General features: G+C 36.9%; 1 protein-coding gene across 6 annotated transcripts in view; it reads left to right on the top strand.

The window, feature by feature from the left end:
• The first annotated feature begins 10,272 nt into the window (after positions 1 to 10,272).
• Positions 10,273 to 20,040, top strand: part of LOC131060946 (protein METABOLIC NETWORK MODULATOR 1) — a 52,879-nt gene continuing 43,111 nt past the window's right edge. For 2 of the 6 annotated variants that reach the window (XM_057994453.2, XM_057994445.2), the window contains exons 1-3: positions 10,312 to 10,620; positions 10,730 to 10,778; positions 11,716 to 11,778. The gene's annotated coding sequence lies outside the window, so the exon portion shown is untranslated. Of the gene's footprint in view, positions 10,621 to 10,729; positions 10,790 to 11,715; positions 11,779 to 20,040 lie in introns of all 6 variants that reach the window. The other 4 variants (XM_057994436.2, XM_057994426.2, XM_057994410.2 and 1 more) reach the window with 3 other exon arrangements.

The following is a 20,040-nucleotide window of genomic DNA, read 5'->3' as shown; positions in this document are numbered from 1 at the left end:
CCAAGTGTTGGGGATCTAGGTTGACTTAAGGATAGGATCGTATCTTTCTTCCATTTTTGATAAGATTGAAAAAGAGCATTGCTCCTTGATGGAAGAGATTGAAATTGCTTAGGCCAAAAGAAATCAATAGGAACACTAGGGCTTCTTTCAGATGGACGAAATAAGCTATGGTTCATAGTTATGATTTCTCCATTGTGAGGAAATTTCAAACACTTTTGGATTAGAGAAGCAATAGCCTTCATGGAAGATAGCCAAGGATAGCCCAACTTCACACGGAATTGCTCGGAAGAGGGTATGATAACAAAGTCAACATCCATAGATTTAGTATGAACTTTAACATGAAGGGTGATATAGCCAATGGTAGGACAAGAGAATCCATCAAATAACTTCACAACTACATTTGAGGCATCATATATTGGTTTATGCAATCGTAAAGTGAAAAGATACTCCTCAGTGATGATGTTAACCACATAAGAGGGATCAACAAGAGCGCCACGACAAGGAATATCCTTAACCTTTGCAACTACATATAAAGGGCCATCGGTGCTTTAATGGTCTCACTAGGGTCAAATGTAATACAAGAATCCTTAGGCGTATCTTATTTTTCTATCATATTTACCAAATTCAGAGCCATAGAAGTGAATTCCTCAGAGGAAAAAGAAGTATACTCTATCTCAATCACGTTAGAGGTATGAGAAGGCAAATGATCAGTAAAATTTTTAAGATTTTGATTAGGAGAAGCTACTGATTTATTTCCCTTATCATTCACACCTGCCACAAATATAGTAATGTTATCAATCAAATCATGAATCTTACTTTTCAATGCGAAATATTTCTTAGTATCATGACCAGGTTGACAATGAAATTGACAAAAGGAATTGTTATCAAAATAAGGGGATGTAGGTTTAGAAGCATCAACTTGTTTTATAGGAGGAAGTTTGATAACATTTCTTTGCAACAACTGAGACATAATACTATGTAAAGATTCATTCAAAGGAGTTAATTGTCTTTCTCTTTTGAAAAAAATAGAAATAGAAGGCACACCTATTGTAGCATTCACATTGTTGTTGTTTATTGTATCATTGAAATTGATGAAGCTTTTTGTTGCTTTGGACTTCTCAAACGGTTGTTGAACACTCTCCCCTTTATCACTCGGAGCTATAGGAGTAGATTGCTCCATTTGACTCACAACCAGTTGATAATTGTGGAGTGTTGTGCACAACTGTGGAAAGGAAGTAAACTCAAACAAAAGAAGCTTTTCCCTGATATCTTTTTGCAAATTAGAAATGAAAATTCATTGAATATCTTTATTAGGTACATGAAAAGAAATTTGAGCACACAAATGCTTATATATACCAATAAAATCAATCACTTTTTCTTTAACACCTTGTTGACAATGCATTAAATTAGTCAAAGTGATTTTAGAACCAATGTTATTTTGAAATTGTTGGATGAAAGCATTTGCTAGTTGTTGAACAGAAGTGATGGAATAAGAAGGCAAAGAACAATGCCATTGTAAAGTCTTATCTCTTAATGTTCTTGTAAACAGTTTTGCAAGCAATCTGTGATCATAAGCAAAATCAGTACACAATGTTTGAAATGTTTTGACATGTGTAAGAGGATCACCTTTTCCATTATAGAGTTCCAATTGAGGGACCTCAACATGCTTAGGTGGCACGACTTTAATAATATCAAGAGAAAGTGGGTTCGCAACATCAAAGGTGGGCACACTAAACTTGAATTGACTCATATAAGCAATTTGTTGTTGTAAGGAAGACACAGTTTGAGAAAGATTATTGATTGTTTCTTCGGTAGAAGAATTGATGTTAGACATGGTTGATTGAGAAGGTGGTGTGATGTTATTGAAGGAAGGCATGGATTGAGAATTATGATAAGTAGGCATAGGTGATGATTGAGTAGGAAATGGGACACTCAAAGGAGGAACAAAATTGTTGAATGAATTGCCCCCATGTGTCACATTGATTGGTTGAGGGATAAGAGGAATACTTATGGAATACATAGGTAAAGATGGAGGATTAGATGAAGAAGAGGGATTGCCCACATGACCAATTCTTGTAGGAATGACATTTTTAGTTCATGTAGCCATGATGTTTGAAGTGAAAGTAGGAACACTAGCCATTGAAATGGTCAAAGGAATAGAATAATCGATTTGATTTGAAAGTTGTGAATAACCTAAGTTCTCAGCACAACTCGTGATAGGCATGACATTAGAATCATCAATATGAGCAATGCCACACAATATATCAATTCCATTCTTATCACTTTGAATCATGTGTTTAAGGCCTTCAATTAATGGAAGAGCTTTACTATTAGGGTTTTCTTGGGACATCCATTGTTGAAAGTTATCAAATTGATTGTCCAATTTTGAAAGTTGATCTATGGAAACTCTAGTCAAAGCTTCTTCGTGTTCATCATGGGATTCATCAATTGGATAGATAGGGACATGATTAGGATGGGAAGAATTAACATTATCCTTATTAAAGAAGTCATCCAAATTATGCTCCATGTCCTCGGTAATTAAACCTTGAGAAGCCTTAATTCTAATGCTTTGTCTAACGGGGATAGTGTAGGTAGGACTAATAGTGGTGAAACTCATGCACTAGAGGGAAAATTGAAATTTTGAATTTTGAACGAAGCTTACAAAATTGAGTAATGCAAAATTTAAGAAAAGAATGATTAAACAATTTGAACCTTGTTGGAAGAAGAAAATGACACAATTTCCAAAATAATAAATCAAAGGAAATTGGAATTTTAAAATTAGGGCCAAGGGGATACCACTTAATTTTAAAATAAGAATTTTTAAAATCAGGGCAGATTAGAATTAACCTCTTAATTTTAAAAAATTTTCTTGAAATTTGAAATGTTGAAATTTGAAGGTATTGTCGATGTCAGAGGGATAAAAAATCGACAAAATCAGCCAATATTCTGGATTTAGGTTATTAAATGTAATCATAACAGTCTCTCGAAATTTCGAGAAAAAAACTAAGGACCGTGGTGGAAATGCACATGGTCCGACCAATTTCTTTTAAAATTTCGAGGGATGAATATTACGATGACTTTAAATCTAACCCCCAAAAATTGGCGAATTTAACGATTTCGAGATAGGCAAAATTAAGGTTCAAATGTGGAAATAGGACCCAAATAGGTTTTGAAGAAAAAAGGGAATTGGACTGCAAATTTGAAAAGGGTCACACCTAAAGGGGAGGGACACCTTGGAGAATGTTTTAGAAATATGAATTTGAAAGATATTGACTAAAATTTGCACAAAATCCAATGAAAATTGAAAATTAGGGTTTTATGACCTAGCCACTAAATTTTTGAAATTTTGAAATTTGAAAAAGGAGGGAAATTGAAAATTTGAATTGTAGGACAGAAGATAAGTCTGAAAACAATCACAAATCTAAAAATTAAATGGAAATTTAATTTTTGCACAATTTCAAGATGATTTTTAAAAATTAGGGTTTTGACAATTAACCTCTTAATTTTTGTGAATTTGATTTGCAAATTGAACAAGGCAATGAAGAATTTAAATTTTACAAAGAAAGCAATTTTCAGATCTAAGACAATAACAAGCAATTTTTGCAAAACACAAGTTCAATTTCAATTTTAAAAACTAGGGTTTTGAATGAATTAACCACTAAGTTTGTAGAAAAATTAAACTTGTAAATGAAAAATATGCAATGATTTTCAGAATAAAGCATGTAAGACGTCGGGTTCACCAAAATGTAATGTTGAAAAATGGGTGAATGAATGATGGAGACCTAGAGGAAAGCTTTTATTCCCTCCAAGGAGAGATGAAAGTTTCACTTCAGATTTCCCTTCAAACATTTTTCACGCATTACATTAGAAGAGGGGGGAAAATGCACTAGATTCAACCTCGAGAGAAAGAGATTGAATTTTGAGTGATGGTAAGTGAATCCCCTCTTCTGAGATTGAGATTTGAATTGATTGAATTGTATACTTATGACCAAGTGAAAAAGTGACAAAGATTTGATTATAATTCAAGATAGAAGCGTAGGATGGAGCTGTGCACCTGGATCTGGCAATAATATGTCGAGACAAAGCTGCCTGGCGAATTTGGGAAAAAGTTGCCTGGATCGTGGCAGGAGTGTACACGGTCCTTTGAAAAATCTGCAAAATGAAAAGGGTTTTTCCGCCTCTACAAATGGAGTTTGAATCCAAAAGTACAGCTGCACACCTGCAACCTACACAGAGAAAAGAGAGGGAAAGGTGTTGTGATTGGGGGTTTGCCTTTAGGTCAAACCCCAGTTTTGGAATTAACCAAATGATGAAAGAAAGTACTTGCAAGTAAATGTAAATATTTATAGATGCATATTTACCATTTATGAGAATATATATTATTTTGTTTAATTTTTTTAATTTAAATAAACAAATAAAAAGTTTAATATATAAGTATATATAAAGGAAGGTGTTAAGATTTTTTTAATTTTATAAATCAATTTAAAGTTAAATTTGTATATATTTATAAAATATTTTTTTATTTTATATTATTACAATAAATAAAAAATAAAAAAATAACATTTTTTTTTTCGATCGGTAAAAGGTCGAAGCTAGAGAAATTTTATTAATTAAAAAAGATAATTACACCTCCATTCAGTGTGGGCATTGGTAGGAAAGAATGAAGGGAAGAAAACCTCTGGTCTAGCCCAGATCCATTAATGGATTAGAAAACTAATGCTATAGAAAGCTAATAATAAAGAACATGATACATGAATCCCTGGATAATTCACATCCAGGTTAATCTATATGAAAGAATACTTAAAGATTGTCCAAAATTTCCTATGTGCTGCGATTCGACCCTTCCCTGATAATGATGTCCTCGATCATGATCCAAACATAGCTCTAACCTGAGTTCTTAAAAAAATAACAAATTTATTGTTATACAATATTTTTGATGTTTTAATTTGAGTTTTACAATTATATTAAAATTATAAAGATATTCAAATAATAAGCTAAAAAACGTTCCAATAAATTACATTTCCTAACATTAGGATCTTCAATGTTATTTTACTCTGCTAATAAATATCTTTACGAAATCTATATAAAAGGAAGATAAATATCTTTAAAAAACAAATTATAAATTAATTTGAATTAATTCTATTTATATTTTAAAATCTATTAATATAGAATTGATTTAAATTAATATATAATTTCGTATATAAAAAAATAAAATTAATAATTATAAAGGGGACTAATCCCCCCACAATTCCTGACACCCCTATGAATCCTTCCAGCTCTAAGGCTGGCAGCTACTCCTTAACCCCCTCTCAGCAATGATGAAATTTATTTCTTGGAATGTGCAAGGGTTGGAGTCACCCGACATAAAGTTTATCGTAAAAAGACTCCTTGACTTACATAAGGATACATATTTTCTACTATTACAAGAACTAAAAGCTATTGAATTTACCCTTGAAACTACACTCAACTTTGTCTGGAAGGATGCCATTAAAATCTTCTCTAATCACCCTAGAGGCAAGGGAGGTGTTGGACTCCTTATCAACCCCAAATGGTCCAAACTCACTACTGATAAGGGCGTCTCCCCTTGCAATAGGGTTGTCTGGACCTCCATCAATCTGAAGGGCACTCACTTTGGGATCTGCTCTGTGTATGTTGCTAATGATTATAAAGATAGGACTATCCTATGGGATTGGCTTAGATCCCTCCCAGACATCCCCTGGATAATTGCGAGGGATTTCAATATGGTTGAAAATAGTTTTGACAAAACTGGTGGCCTACCCTTTACATGGAATAATTCGGAAAGGGAGCACTAGAACGGGCTGAAACTGCATAAACCTCTGTTTGATCCATTGGAGGATCTTGGACATTCCCCCCTCGACCTCTGGCATACCTGGTGCAACTATCAAAAGGGAGAGAGTAGGATCTACTCCAGACTGGACTGATTCTATGCTAATAAAGAGAGTTTCTCCTTCTAGCCTGATGCCCAAGGTAGGCCTGTTTATGTTTGCCCTACGACCCTGTCCGACCATCACCCTGTTATGGCTCTTATTAATATTATAAATACTATGAGTACCCAGGTCAACAAACCCTGTAATTTTATGCTTAACACCTCCCTCCTCAAGGATCAAGATGTCCTGATTGCCCTGCATCTCATAAGACTCCTTAACTGTTGAAATAATCTCCTCTCCTCTCATATTGATAGATGTAACCTTAATGTGAACTCCTGGAAAAAAACCCCACAGACTATAGGGCAAAAAAAGGCAAAAGACTTCAGATTTGCTGAAAAATCGCTTACTAGCCAGCTCCTTTCCTTAGAACTTGATGCCCAAAACAACTCTAGTTGCGTTCATAGGGCTACTAGTGTCGCGGTTGCTAGAGAAGCTCTTAGAAAACACTAGCAAGTTAAGATACGTGGGGCTATGGTGAGGGCTCACACCCACTGGCTGTGATTTGGAGACAAGGGCTCCAAATTCTTCTTTAACCTTCTCAAGCACAAACAAGCCAAGGAAAAGATTGATAGGCTGATTATCGACAATAAATAAATTATTGACCTTCCCAATATCTAAGATGCTTTTGAACTATTCTACAAAAACCTGTTCACCTCTGAAGACAATGCCAAGGCTAAGGACATTAGGGACAAGTGCAAAACCATGATCCCCACTAGGATATCCCCTGAGGACTTCATCCTCCTCAACAAAAGGGTATCTGTTGAGGAAATCACTGCTGCTATCAACTCCCTGAAACCTGACAAAGCACCGAGCCCGGATGGCCTCCCCATTGAATTCTACAAGGCCAATCTAGAATGGATTGCCATTGACCTACATGATGTTTATTCTGAAGCTTTTGACAATGGTACCCTTGGTGCTAACATTAATAAGGGGACCACCAAACTGATACCCAAGGATGGGGATAGGGCCTTAATCAAGAACTGGAGGCCTATCACCCTCCTCAATGTCTCCTATAAAATTTTGGCCAAAGTTATATCCCTTCGACTTGAAAAGCTCCTCCCGAAGTTCATCTGCCCCACCCAAACAGGCTTTATCAAGGGTAGATATATCCTCGAAAACCTCATTACGAGCTGGGAAGCCATGGATTGGGCTAGAGCCTCTAACCAAGACACTGCTATGTTCCTACTGGACTTTGAAAAAGCATATGACCAGGTGGAATGGGACTTTGTCATCATGATGCTACAAGCCTTTGGGTTTCCGATTAACTTCTGCAAATATGTTAAGGTCCTTCTCTAGGATGCCTCGGCTCAAATTGAGATCAATGGATCCTTATCCCAGAACTTTCAACTTAGTAGATCTATCAGGCAAGGTTGCCCACTTGCTCCCGCTCTATTTGTCATTGTATCTGATGCTCTTTACTATCTTCTCAAGGACAACTCTCTATCCCCTTGTGTCAAAGGAATTAAGCTCCCTAACGACTCCAGCCTCCTCAACATTCAGTTTGTGGATGATATTGCCCTTTTCCTTGAACTTTCACCTCAAAATATAGATAACCTTGTCCAAAAGCTTAAAAACTTTGGTATCATGTCTGGAGCTAAAATCTCCCTTGCCAAATCCACGCTCCTTGGCTGGAAAGAAAAACCCCTAGACTGGCTTATTCCCTACGGGTTTCAATGGGGGGTCCCAACAAAATCGTTCGGTACCTCGACATCCCTTTCTCTATTTCTCCCTCTCTTAAAGATATGTGGCAATGGATAAAGAATAAGATCGACAAAAAGCTGCATAGGTGGGATAATAAATTCCTCTCACTTGCTGGAAGAATCCAAGCATGTCAGAAAATCCTCTCCTCTTATAGTGTCTACTACTCCTCCCCCTGGATGTTCAATAACTACCAAATCCTTGATATCCAGAAAGCCATAAGGCAATACCTTTGGTCTGATGGCAAAGGTGGGAGAAAAATGCATGCAGTTAAGTGGAAATGGTGTCACATGACTAAAATAAGGGGTGGCCTTGGGCTAAAGGATCTCAAGATCCAAGGTATTGCCCTTGCTGCGAAATGGATATTCCATGCCTTAGATGGCATGAAGCTCTGGAAAGTCCTGATTAGAAACAATATTGAGAGAGGCATCCCTAAGAATGCTAAGTCTTGGAAAGCCCTTCCCTTGGCTGACCTAGTGACAGGTCATTTTCCTATTTCCGTGCAAGGCTCATATGTTTTTAAATCCATTTGGAGGGCCTGGGAGCACATTAGACATCTTATTGACAACCCTAGTGTTAGCAGCTATAGCACCATCCATGGGGAAAGGTCGATTTGGTGGAATCTCTTCCATGCTAGTAAACCCTTAGCCCTCACTCAAGGCTGCTCGACCAAACTCTAGGCCAAATCTGGCATCAGGGTCTTTGAGGACTTATTTGAGAATGGTGTCCTAATCAGCTGGGAAGAGCTCAACGTTACCTACAATCTCTCTCCCACCCAGAAAAGAACCTATCATATGATAAAGAATGCATGCGCTGCTCTTGCCTTGCCCTCTTGTACTAATTTGGACTCCCACCGATTCCTGACCCTCAAATGGAAAGATGGCTCCCTCCTCCCCAATACTAAATGCAATGCCATTTATGACCTGATCTCCAATGGTGACTCCATTATTAATCATGTTAACATGCTATGGTACTTGGATCTGCCTGACAACTCTTGGTATAAATGCTTTACTCGACTATGGAAAAGCCCGATTCCCCCTAAAATATAATGCTTTAAATGGCAGCTTATTATTGACAGACTCCCAATAAGGAGAGACCCCCTCAGTACTGATATGTGTTCCATTTGCAGATTACCTAAGACCGGCAGACACATTCTTTTTGACTGCTCCTTCGCTAGGGAGGTTTGACTAATGTTTGGTTTTTGCATTCCTAATCATGTGGATACCCTTAACATTATTTCTGGTTTATCTTATCTTCTTATATCCTTTGGTTCATTTGGAAGATGCAAAATGAGGACAAGTTTAATGGCAATTGCAGGTGTCTTACTGGTTCTCTTCGTAGACTCACCTTTTTTAAAATTGCCTCACAGGTCTCCTTCGTGATGAATGTCGAAAGGCATAAGCTCCTCCGGTTCCTGCAAGATGGGCACACAACTATGTTCGTACATGAGATGAAGGATGGCTACGAGTGGAGGAGGCTCGTGAAAAACCAGTCTCCCTTTGAAGAGGCTCTAAAGAAGTTGATTAAAGAGATCAACAGCAACAGGATGCCCAAGGCTGATCACATTACCATGCTGTCCCAGATCTAGGACCGAAAGAAGGTGATTTGGATGGAAGGGACCCAAGGGTGGACCACTTGGATCGATCCTTTCGATCACATCTTGCAGTAGTGCCTAGACTTCCTTTTTTTGCACGGTTCCTTTTTTTTGACATCGGACTACTCTCTAGTAATGTAACACAGATCCTTGGTGGTTTTGGTGGTTGAGGCGCAGCCTCCCCTGTCTACAACTGATTGTATTTTGTTTACTCTCGATCTTTAATATATAAAAAAATTTAATAATTATATAGATAAAATAACAAAAAATATATATTAAAGAAAAAAATTAGAAAAAAAAAATAAAAATAAAAATAAAATATTCTTTTAAAATTGAAAATATATATTTTTTAAATACAAAGGAGGCATTTTTTGTTGAGATTGTTTTATAAACCGATCATTAGTGTTAATGTTAGGATATGGATTAGGATTAGGGTTAGACTTACAATTAGTGGCAGTGTTGGAGTAGAAAATAGTATTAGAGTTAAAGTTAAGGTTATAGTTAAAATTAAAATTAGTGTTAGTTTAAGTGCTGGGTTAGGATTAAGATTAGAATTCAATTAAGATTAAGATTTAATTAGGATTAAGGCAACAATTAAATAAGGGTTACAATGAGAGTTCAATTAAGGTAATAGTTAGAATTAGAGCTAGAGTTAAATTAGGTTTATTGTTCAATTAGATTAGGTTTATGGTTAATAATTTTTTATTATATTAATTATATATTATTATATATTTATATTTTAATTTTAACAAAAATATCCTAATGAGTTTAAATTAAACTATAATTATTAATATAGAAATGACTTTTTCAAATAGACATTTTTAATGTATGCTTAAGTTTAAGTTTTTTCAATTTTTTGACGGTGATTTGAACAAGTGAAACTATTCTATTAAAAAAAAAAAGAATATTAAAATACATTTAAATTTTACCTATTTTCTATATAATATTTAAATATATTTAAATTTCACCTTTAATTTCCTATTGACTTATCCATAGTAATATTAAATCAACCCAAAATACTAAATTAAGATATGTGCGGACAAATATGAATCCAAAATTAGTTTGAAAAAAAATGCACTTTTCTTACCTTACAAAAATATTCGGAACTGCTGCGGGTTCCTTTACCTCGATTATTGGGAAATTTTATCTTGGGCTGAGTAAGAGAGTTGGGAGAAAGGGAATCTAAAGTTTTCTACGGTCAAAAGGGCAGAGGAGGAAGGCGGTACGGACTTCATTTCAGTTGCAGTGCAGAGAGACAGATGAAGATTGGGTATTATCAAATTTGCTGTTGAAGCTGTGTCTCCTAATTTAGCCTAGAGATGGCTTTAGAATTATGTCAATCGACCAACATTTTCTTTCATTGAGTCCACCCTGATAGAGGTACAGGCAGTGGCTCTTAAAGCATTTTTTTGCGGCTTCATCTTTTGCTTCCCTTTCTTTGCCACCGGCATTACATCCATTTTGATGTTGTTACGTCTGTGTGAATCAGGGATTCGATGTGGGTGTCTGTTGGCTGTCAAGTGTATGGTGAGCTGAGGGTAAGACATTTGTATGTTCAACTTTACTTTTCTCAGCCCTTATTTCCAGTTTATGTGCTTTTCTGGAGCCTTCATTTAAATTCCATAATGGACACTTTTATGAAAAATTTAGGAAGTAGTTATGGTATCCAAATTTAGCAGGGGGATGTCTGTTTCAAGAACACATTGAATGATAGACATGTTATGTTGTAACATCGGATTTGTTTCCTCATAAATGTTTTTTTCGGACATCTCGGAAGCATAAGTTTCACTTCAAAACGTCAAAGCATACCTATTTTACGGCATTATCTCTCAATTTTCACTTGTAAACAACTCTTAGAGTTTAACTTTAGTCTCCCTCCACACCTTATTGATGAAACAGATTTCATATTTTACAAATGCAATATGTTTTTATCCTTCGCCATTCTTAGGGAAGGGGAATTCGTTATGTATACCTCTCCTGCTATACTATATATGTAAATAAATTGCATGAACAAAAACACATTTCTTTCTTCCGGCTGTTGATTTGATTTCGGATTGCATCATCCAGAGAATAATGTTTCAAAGAGAAGGACTTAAAGTCTGAATGCGTCATTATTGAGACTTCATAATTGCACAGGCACCCATTTGAACATGTTCCCCATGTTCCCCATGTTCTAGATCGTAGGATATATATTTGATCAGCTGTAAGTGGTCCGGACTTATGTAGTCAACAAATCATGTTCATTTTACAGACCATTTATCTATTTTGCATATTTGGTTGTCTCGTTTCCTCAACATATTCAAATGTTTCCTCAACATATGCAAATCTCTTTATCTTTTATGCCATTTTCAGTATTGACAGGTCATATTAATTTATGGTGCACTTGCTCTCATTTATTCGATATCCATTCAAAGCTATGCCAGCTTCCCAAATCTTAAGATGTACATCTCCTAACTATGCTCTTGATTCTTATAGGGGGAAAAATCTTGGGCCACAATAGAGACAGATGAGAGTGGCTACATGATTTTTTTGACAATAGTGAGTTGGCTGCCTGGAGCAACAAGTAGTCTGGTTTTTGTTCATTTGATTTCTCCAAGGCATTTATAAGTCAGAATAGAACTGTTTTTCGTTGAAATCAATAATTGGCATTATACCAGCTTTTTCTCATTTCCTTTTCAGAGAGAAGATAATATATTATATGTGAACTTTAGGGAGTGAACTAGTTTGGTGATGATGTAGACAACACCGAGAATTGTTACGGGGAAAATTCTTTTAAACATTTAACTTTAATATAAACTTTATCAGAAAATTAAAATCTTTCCAGTAAAAATGTGAATAGATACCATAAACTGAAGAAGAAAGCTGTGAGAGAAAAAGTACAGAACCCCTTTTCCAATCTGCTTTAAACCTTGAGCTACGATACCGGGTTCTTCTGTTTTGGCCCGAACTCCTGTCCTAATGCGGTTCAAGTCCCGCTATGGTCTGGGTTCGCACTTGGGTTCGTCCCGGGTGTGGCCTGAGCACCCGCGTTCCCTGGTGGGCACCCAGGCTGCACCGGGGCCGAACCCAGGCCGCACCCGAAATAGTGTTTTTGTCTACTGTCGTGCTTGCTGGTTCAGTGAGCTGGCCTCAAATCAAAATATTCTCCTTGCCTGAGGGATTACTTTGCATACTTGAGAGCTGGGGTAGAATGAGCCATACAGTCCAAGATATCTCTTTAGTAAATTTTCTTATGGCAGAAGATATTAAAGGTCAAGGAAATGATATGACATTCCCAACATTTGGCATCCTTACCTGCTATGTCAGGACTTGGAAGATGAGATAGGTTCAAGACATGTGGATTTATTAGAAAAATAATGTTTTAATTAGAGATCAGATACTAGAGTTGATGATCCACAAAGCATTGGTATGGAGAAGTTCTGAATCCCCGAATTCTGTAGTTTGAGAGGAAGATAAAAAAGCCCTAATCAATCTATCAAATGAAATAGTAATTTGTGGTTCGACAAGACCAGCTAAGTTGGCATTTACAAAACCGCAAATAATATTGAATCTCGTATCAGTCATTCATTGTCAATTCTTTTTGTAAATAAATTATTGAAACCTTTCTGTTCTAATTTTTATTCAAATAATATCAATCATATTTGTGTAAAGATTCTTTGTTTTTGTTAGTTTTGATTAATTAAAAACAGGTTTTTGAAAGGAACCCGGAACCTTGTAACATAGTAGGAGAAAGATAAAGCATAAAAGAGGCATGAAACAACAGTGCTTGATCACCCACACATAGAACAGTTCCCAGTCAAAACAAAAAGGGAGCACAAGACAAAGGAATCAGCACTAGACAGCCAAAGGAAAGCACAAAAACAGCACCGAGACAGCACAAAGACAGCTAAATGTTTCTCATGAGTTCTTCAGCATGAACCACCATCTGCTTCATATTGATCGCAGAACTTTTTCATTTCTTCCAGCTCTTTTTCCTTGATATCAACCTGTTTCCGAGTGTTGGGCCTTTTTCCTTTTTTCGTGACCCTTCTTCTCAGTCTGATCCTTATCATTCTCCTTGCCTTTAATCTGTTCAAATTTGTTAATCAGGATGTTAACATGGTCAACAGTGGTCTTAAGGATCTGGAAGTTTTGCTCAGCAATCCTCTTCACAGTAAGCTCCATCCTATCCACTCTATTGACCAGATTGTTCAGGTTAGTTTCTAGACCCTTATCATCTCTGATCCCTTCCAGCTCCTTCACCTTCTTTTCCGTTTCCAGAATTTTACTAACCATAGCCTCAATTGCTTCAGCCTTGTTAATAGCAACCATTAATTCTTTAACATTTTCAGAGAGAGGCTTCTCACCCATAGTAGCCTTTTTGATCATATTGAGGTCAGTCTTCAAGTCACTAATCTCTTTTGCCATTTTGCTAATGACCTCACAAAAACCCTTGATGTTGTCATTACTAATGGCACCATGACAGACGTTTTGATTGCCCATGTTGTTCTCCTGACCCTCATTCTGCATTCTCTGTGTGTTCAGGTTCTCCCCATGATCACCATCCAACATTTCATCTTCCTCCTTACCCTTATTATTGTCGGTTTTTTCAACCTCAGAATCCTCATCAGAAGAAATAATAATCTTTCTTTTCACCTTGTTTATCCCCTTATTGGTCTTCTTGGTCCTTTGGGTTTGCTTACCCATACCCTTTCTCTTCTTGCTTTTTATGAATTTTTTATCAAAAGACTCATCCTCAGAGTTCGAAAGGTCAGAATCCACAACAGTCCCCTTGCTCTTTCCCTTGGTCTTCCCCTTGTTGCTAATATCCTCAGACTCACTCTCAGTTTCAGAATAGAGATTGAACCCACTATTCTCACTTTCAGTATCATCATCCCTAATTTGTTTGCCTTTACTAATGGGTTTCTCAATAGTTTTCCCCTTCAACATCTTATAAACTAAAACCATTAAACCCTGGTGGAGGGCATGGTCTCTTTGAGAGTCTTTCTGCACTTCACGAATAGTATGATCCATAGAGCAAGTAAGATAGTAAGGCAGACTAACCTTGTCACCATGGCGAAAGTGATTGAGCAGCACAAAGTGATTCCCATAAGCCCTTGTGAATCTCCCATCCAGAGTAATGTAGCTGATGGTGGCAAATAGCACAAACCTCCTCAGCCTGCAAATACGCTTAGGGGAATGGTAGGGATTATCTGCCTTCACCAATTTCCTTTTTTCTCCATCAGTGACAGGAAACCTATCCGCAGCCTTGTCAGACACACTTTGGTCTCTGTAAAATTTAATACCTTCTTTAACCATACCCGTAGCTTCAGCAATGACATCCTCGTCCACCTTCATCATCTGGTTGCCAACAAGAACCTTACCATTCTTCCAGTTTTGTATGAAATGCTTAGTGATAGTAGGGTCTTTGCCGCAGAGCCTTTCCATAAAAACATTCAAACCTCCCTCTTGAAGAATCTCCCAGATTTCATTGTTTTTCTTCCAGTCCGAGCAAGAAGCCGGTTCAAACCTCTTTTTATTACCTCCCATATTACCCTTAATTTCCCAATTCTTCCTTATCGCAGCTCTGTTATTTTCTCTGTGATCTTTGTGAAGAAACCTAACAATTTTGTTGTTGTTATGAAGAGCCACCCAGAATCCGTGCCAAGTAATATGATATGACTAATAATAAAACAAGCCTCGCCGCTGTAGTGATCAATCATAGAAACTTTGTTTTTGTTAGTTAAAGCTGCACTGAGTATAGGAAATTGGAAATGTAGGAAAGAGGGTGGTATTTCTATCAGAACGAGGGTATATATTCAGTATAAGGGGAATTAGGAAAAAACAACAAAGGAACTGGAAGGAAACTGCCAAGGCAATGGTTGATTCTTGAGTAGGAAAGAAGAATTAAAAAGAATTCTGAGATTGGGTAAACACGTGGAAATTCTTGAATATGATATTATGATATTCTGAATATGTATTGGCAATTATGGATGTACGTATGGGAAAGTTACATTGTATGGATTGTAATAATCATAATGGGAGTGGCAGTTTATATTATATAATTTAGATGTTTTCACACGCACACGCATGCACGGGTGCGCGCACATGCGCACAACACACACACACATGTACGGACGTACCCATACCCATACCCAAGGAATTTTTTAATTTTTTAATTAGAATATTTCAACATTCATCAAATACTTATCATACTCATATTATCACACATACACACACACATGTACGGATGTACCCATACGGATACCCATACCCAAGGTTTTTTTTTTTGAATTAGAATATTTCAACCTTCATCAAATACTTATTACAGTCATATTACTGAACTGGCAAGAGGAGACCCTAAGCTAGAACTTCATACTAAAATCACAAATGGAACTGTGGAGGCATTTAGTTGCAAGAATCACTTACAATATTAACATCCTTGAGACTTACAAACATCTATTGCTCAAATGGTGACTGAATTTGCAGGATTTGAAACACTTGAACAAAATGTCTGACTTTTTGGGAAAATGTAATGGCATATATGGGCGCTTTGCTGATTGCCTTTTTGTTTTAAGAATCAAGGAGGAATTGGTGGTCAATCAATGAGGTGTGCAACATGAGCTTAGGTCTCGCAAAATCCATTAAATGACAGCTTGGAGCTTGCCTGGAAACCTTCTACATCATAAACATAACGTTCAGTTTAATGGTGGCATGTTATCTCTCATCCTCTATCACTTAAAGTAAATTTGACTCCATACCCTTAAGATGGACAACTGTTTCTAGGTGGGGTTGGTCATTATTGGTGACCTTCGTCATGCGTAGAGGTAGGTGGGAATTAATAGTGCAAAATGTGGGAGTTTGGGGGTCGAGGATACCTCAACCAATATTGTTGTCGAGGTGTCAGTGATTGAGAGGAAGCTATACTTCATGCTTAAAGGAAATAGCTTAGGGTATCTTTGCATCTCCAACTCCAAACGGTTATGTCAAAGAAGTTATTGGGAGTCGGGGATCAAAGACACCAAAATATCCATTTCATATGGCATGCAAATAAGGATGAGTCAAAACCAATGATCTTGATGAGATATGGAGTGAAAAGTGTTAGGGATCAAGGTTCAAGAATAATTCACACCTCTTACCACATTAGAAGTATTCCTGCATCTTCGACTCCAAAAATGTGTATAGAAGAAAATGTTAGAAGTTGCGGATTGGGGATACCAAGGAAAAGTATGATGGCCAAAACTTTGATTCTGAAGGGTAACCTAGTGTAAAGGATTTGGGAGTTGAGTTTTGGATGATAGGCATGCTGGAAATAGGATGTTTGAAACACTGAAATGGGCAATAAAGCGGAGGTTGGAGGAAAGGGATGCCAAGAAGGAAGACTTTGTAATCTTCATAGGAAACATGAATGAAGGCAGGGAATGGATGAAAGGTATGCTTGGATGGAGAAGTCCAATATATCAATAGGGACAAAAGAAAAAGGTGGAGTTAGGAGGAAAGGCATACTAGGAAGGGAAACTCACAGATGTCAACACATAGCACATTCCCTAGGAATTTGAACACAAAACTTCCACACTTGAATTTTTGGGACCTTTGCAACTTCTAACATGTGAGACATGGGGGATGGGGAAGACAAACACTATGGCAATTGTTTATAAAATGGGACCCAATTGAAGATCTCTAAGATTGGTTATCTATGATGGATGAATTGAGGCCTAAGCACAAAGGGAGAAAGGATTCAAGCAAATTGGACAGAGTCAAATTGGGCATCGACAGTAAGGTTGATTATTTACTATCCTTTTGAAGCTTTTCTCCATGACAATTTGGAGTGGAGACTTACATATACATTTTTTATTGTTGGAGTTAAAAGCAAACTCAGTCAGTGCTAAAACCAAGCCCCACTGTCTTGGATTATCATCGACCAAACTATGCAGAAAGTTGCACAGAATCCTTTTTTTTTACCTTATTTCCCCATCTGTTTGGAATTAGAGGATGAGCTGCATTGTATCTTTCAAGTTTCTTGCACATTCTTGTCCAAAAGTGACTAAGAAACTCTGTATCATTTTTGACTTGTGTTTGTTGTAGGTCTACCATGCAAGTATACTTATTTTCAATTTTGAAACCAATAAGTAATCTTACTTGTATCATTAGTATTCTTACGTATGAAGTAGCCCAGACTATTGATCCACAACTAAAATGGCATCATTATCTGTTTGAGTGTGAGCAATTCTGAGGCAAAATTCATCAAAATGTCAATCCAAGGACTTCCTGGTGCTGGTATGGGTTTATGAGCAATTTAACTAACTTTTGCATGTAGAAAAAATCTGGAACAGGTGTTGTGGTGAGAATACTTTGGTTTATGTTTTCACATCTTTCATCTCTCTGGTATTCACATCAGTTGGAGGTGCTTTGTGGGTTCCCTTGTCTTCTGTTTGTCACCAAAATACATGCTTCAGGCATTTACTTTTGTACACAGGCTTCAGTAAAAAGCTATAATTGGATAACCAAATGGATTTCCTAGCAGGTAAAGTCCAGCTTATAAGATCTGTTATACAATCTGTGCCAATGCATGTCCTATCTCTCCTCAACATCCCACAAAGTGTCCAAGATGAAATAGAATTGTCAAGGGACAGATACAAATTCCAAATATCCTCTAGTCACATGGGAATGAATATGTAAGGGCAAAACCAAAGAAGGGCTGAATATCAAAAATATAAAGGCTTTCATCAGAGCCTTGGCTATGAAACTAACCCGAGAATTAATGAAATTCCACAGACTAATTGTGCCCAAGCCATCAAACTCAAACATCTACAAGACTCTACACTCTTATTCAGACAAGCTTGAAAACTCACTTATCAAATGTGGCCAAGCATATCAAACAAGGGATGGAATGGATCACTCCTCAGACCACTGGAAAAATTAGAAATGGAAAACATATAAACATGTGGTAAGAAAGCTGGAGTGGCTTCCTTCCAATCTCTTGCCCCAAACTACAACCTCTTCTACAAGAACTCCAGAAACAGGGCTACATCAAAGTTGCAGAGTACATAACTGTTGATGATAGAAAGTCATGAAATTAAAGCCTTCTTTAGCAACAATCAAAGCAATTGCAGACACACTGCTCTCAACTCCAACCATACCCGCTGGAAAAAATACAAGTATCCAATTACAATGATACCCTAACATGGAAATCCACAGTAGATGGAGAACGCACTGCAGTATCTACCTATGAAGCTATAACTAGGGCTACACAGAAGCTGAAGAAGAAATGGAAACAACAACAGCTATCCTAACCTCAACCAAAACAAAACCTTTGGCTTGTCCAACATGGGAAGATCCTAACCATGGATCAGTTGTAGTTTCAAGGATGGGGTGGGGGGGGGTGCAAAATAGATGCCCTAATTGGAAAGAATGAGGAAAGCTTCTAACGACTCTTCATAGATTGCAACTTGAGAAAGGGACTATGGATTGCAATTGCTCACAAAATCCTCGTTGAACCACCATACCATAACATCACCAACAGGTTAGACTTGCAAACAAACTCAGTATAATTAGAAAGTGAAACATTGGCCATACTCTGAAAAATAAAACAAATTGTGGCAGGACACATTTTATTGTATAATTTGGAGAGAGAAGCAGCAGAATCTCTGAGCAAACAAATCACCAAGAAGATCAAGTTTATAGGAACAATATCATATTATCAACTAATACAGGATGGCTTGTATCCTAATTCTACCAAAGAGCATGTGGGATCCCCCCATAGGGTTGATACAAATTAAACTTTGATGGAGCTTCCATATCTAATCCAGGTAAACAGGTCTAAGGGGATTCTTGTGGAATCACCATGCGGAGCATTTCTTGAGTTACTGACAATCACTAAGACATTGAATCAACAACATGGCTGAATTGGTAGTGCTTTACAAGGGAGTCATCATGGGCCAAGATTCCCAAATTATCTTCCAGAAACTAAAAAAGTTCCCATATCATATGAGCTCTTGTGACTCTCTGAGAAATCCAAATAAAGCACCAATGAAGACAACGTAATCAAGTTGCTAACAAATTTGGCAAAAAAGGCTATTGCACAAATTGCTAATTCATTGGCAAGTTCACTCACTGTTGAGCTTGGTCTGGAATTTAATATCTAAAGAAATTTCCTTCCTGGAATCACACTTCTCTTAACTTACCGTAAAATTGATCAATGTGGTTTTTTCTTATTTTTGCAGCATTTTTTAATTTTTTCTCCCTAATTTTAACACTTACCCAATTTTTTCCCTAAACCTAACCTTAGATTGATCTTTTCCTGATTAAAATTGAATAAATCTTTGCTTCGGTTAGGCGTCTTACCCAATTTTTTCCCTAAACCTAACCTTAGATTGATCTTTTCCTGATTAAAATTGAAAAAATCTTTGTTTCAATTAGGCGTTTTTTCCCCGAGGAAGATTTTTGCTGCTATGGAATGGACTTCATGATTGTCTTACTTAAATTAAAAAAATTCACCCCAAGGAAAAAACATCCAAAATATTCCGATGACTCTCATTGCCTTTCTTATCAACATTACATTTACTAACTTGACAACCCTATTATCAGTTTCTAACACTACAAACTCTGTTTCCTCATCTCCCTCCCACCACCAACTCTACATACTTTTCCTAATATTAAAAGTTTCAAGTAAATCCCACCTGTATCCCCCTTGTCTAATCCCCATATGCTTACTTAAAATCCTCATTACGTACGCATTAAAACCCCCTTCCCTTTGCAGCACTTAACATGTACTCCTTCAATGTGTTCCCCTTAATTCCATGTCCATTCTGTTGCCTATCT

The sequence above is a fragment of the Cryptomeria japonica genome, chromosome 5 (genome assembly GCF_030272615.1).
Source record: "Cryptomeria japonica chromosome 5, Sugi_1.0, whole genome shotgun sequence".
Lineage (NCBI taxonomy): Eukaryota > Viridiplantae > Streptophyta > Pinopsida > Cupressales > Cupressaceae > Cryptomeria > Cryptomeria japonica.
The sequence above is the reverse complement of the archived record's forward strand: the minus strand, read 5'-3'. Positions and strand labels throughout refer to the sequence as shown.